Raw genomic sequence first — 2,672 nt, forward strand, 5'->3', positions numbered from 1 at the left:
GTTAATCACGTGACTTTCCCCATACCAATTCCAATTAATAGATCTAATAATGTCACGTGAGCAGGAAGTAAGAAAAATGGGTCAAGCAACCTGAAAATCACGGTAGAGTGAGTCTGGCCCGAGGTCTGGCCAGCGAGACTCAGAGGAGGTATGACACGGTTGACCTTTGATTAATAATTGCAAAGTTCAATTGCATTCCATTGGTATCATGTGATGCAAAATGGCCACTAGTACCTCTTCTAGCAGTAATTTAAAGCATTAGAAAAGACCCAATGAGAATCTTATTGCTTCACTACAAACTATGATGATTGCAGTTATTTTTAAAATCTTAAACTAGTGAAGATCTATTTATCTGATGAAGCAAAGAACAGGATCAAATTTAAGATGCCTTGTCTCTTTCTCCTTCTTATATTCATGTCTATAAACAAAAAAGAAATATTCTCCATGAGCTAGTGATTCTCACAACTGTCAAGGATTGTCATAAATCATTATAGTTTCTGCAGTATAGGCCTGCTTTGTGATACAGTCATCAGAAAGCTGCCATTTTGCATCATGTGATACCAATGGAATGCAATTGAACTTTGCAATTATTAATGAAAGGTCAACAGTGTCATACCTCCTCTGAGCGAGACTAGCCACTAGCCAGAGATGGGAGTGGCAGACTGGCAGTATCGATATCATTTGAGGCTCACTTGACTAGATATGGTGATATTTGCTATTGCATTTTTAGCTTTATTATACTTTGTTGAAGGTAAATTTAAATCCATTTGCGCATCTAGATCTATTCTAATTCTCATCACTTTAGGTACTCCTCAGTTCACTACATGTCCCAGTTCAGTGTGTCTCTCTCAACCAGTTACTTATGAGTGTAACAGTGGAGTAAATACTCTTATATGGAGAGTGCTAGATACTAATGGTGGTAGTGTTGGTACTGAGTCTTATACTGATTTTGAAGATGATGTTGGTGCTACTGTTTCTATTGGTAGTCAGTTTGATACTGTCTTGACTGTTGATGGATCTTCTCTTGTTTCTAATATAACATTCACTCCTATGTTAAATATCAGTAATTATATTGTCCAATGTGCAGATCCTACTGGGACTTTCATGAACTGTTCTATAGTAATAGCAGGTACACTCATATGTCATGCTATCATGAATAAAAATTACCAAATTTAGATATTCCAATCGTTAATATGTCTGATAGTTTCAACTATAGAAAACCTCCCTCTGAATATGTTCAAGTTAACTGGCTACTGCCAAACAATCCTTGTATCTCTCACTACATTGTTATTAGGACTAGTTCAACTGATAGTGTTAATTTTACCACCACTACTAATGAGGGGCTTCTGAGATTACCATTACCTTCACTTAATGACACACTATATACTTTTGGTGTATTAGCTGTTGATACTGGTGGTAGATCTTTTCATACTCCATTTAATAATGTTACATTTATACCTAATGGTAAGTAATTGATTCCAGTAGATAATAAATACTATATCTTATTATTTTTAGTTCCTGGATTTGTTACTGATCTGATGTTAACACAAGTTGATTATCCAACTGATATTAATGATACTGTCAACATCACTGTATCATGGAATCCAGTAATTGATTGTATTGTTATATTAATTCATTACTATTATTAATGTTATAGCCACCACAATTATCACAAGAACCTATTCTACTTCGATATAATGTTCATTATAATGTTTCTGATGTACCTCAAAATATTACTGTACCACATTACCATGGTGCTACTCCAACTACAAGACCTTATTTGAGGACTCTATCTGGTTTTATAGTAGGATCTGTATATACTGTTGGAGTAGCTGCTGTTAATAATATAGGAACTGGTTCTATTACGTCAACTACAATAAGTTAGTTATTATTTTACTGTAAATGTAAGTATATATAATATGTACTTTAGCTATACTTGCTACACCACCACCACCTGAAATACCTTCAACTAGTACATCTTATTATTCCCTTACTTCAGGCATTAGTTCAACTCCAAGTACTACTGAAATTACTCCTAGTGTTTCTGTTACTGAAGGTAATAATAGTCCTATAGTCATTCCTATACATTGCTGTACATTAGGTTGTAATCCTGCCTCCAGTACTACTGTACCTATTGCAGTTAGTGTATCAGTGACATTTATACTGACAGCTATACTGTCTTCAACACTGACACTAATACTGACACTGCTGTGTGTGAGGAGCAGATCAAATAAACCAGTTGAACAGGTTAAACCAGTTGAATGGGTTAAACGAGATGAGGGAGGAACAACAGCATCAGTTGCTGTGTATGATGAGATCACTACTACTAAAGGAGGAGCCACCAGTTCTGTTCCACTAACAAGTAATCCAGCTTATGGACCATTGAGAAATTAATGTACTCATTTCAAGTTGTTTTTGTGTTTAACATAGTGTGATTATAGTCACTTAATAAATTTTTCTAATCTTTTATATTATTAAATTTTGCATTGTTTTTTCTAGTTCTGACCTTTTGACAATAAAAAAAATTTTTTTTCTCAATGTGTACTTGTTGCAATTAGTTGTTCCTCATCTTCATGCTGTGTATCAGTATTACTGTATAAATGAAAGAGAAAGCAAATAAACACAAAACATCTAGCAAATTATACTTATCATTACCCATTCATGTGTGTATA

General features: G+C 34.3%; 2 long non-coding RNA genes across 2 annotated transcripts; one reads left to right on the top strand and one right to left on the bottom strand.

The window, feature by feature from the left end:
- Positions 1 to 283: 283 nt before the first annotated feature.
- On the bottom strand, positions 284 to 618 carry LOC109587883 (uncharacterized). The gene is made up of 2 exons (XR_002187842.1): positions 464 to 618; positions 284 to 418 (listed from the first exon to the last, which is right to left on the bottom strand). It is a non-coding gene; the product is annotated as an uncharacterized LOC109587883 (long non-coding RNA).
- Positions 619 to 1,776: 1,158 nt separating this feature from the next.
- On the top strand, positions 1,777 to 2,538 carry LOC105314866 (uncharacterized). Its single transcript, XR_002187841.1, has 3 exons — positions 1,777 to 1,880; positions 1,931 to 2,056; positions 2,102 to 2,538. It is a non-coding gene; the product is annotated as an uncharacterized LOC105314866 (long non-coding RNA).
- The last annotated feature ends 134 nt before the right edge of the window (positions 2,539 to 2,672 follow it).

The sequence above is a fragment of the Amphimedon queenslandica genome, unplaced genomic scaffold (assembly GCF_000090795.2).
Source record: "Amphimedon queenslandica unplaced genomic scaffold, v1.1 AMPQUscaffold_12405, whole genome shotgun sequence".
Taxonomy (NCBI): domain Eukaryota; kingdom Metazoa; phylum Porifera; class Demospongiae; order Haplosclerida; family Niphatidae; genus Amphimedon; species Amphimedon queenslandica.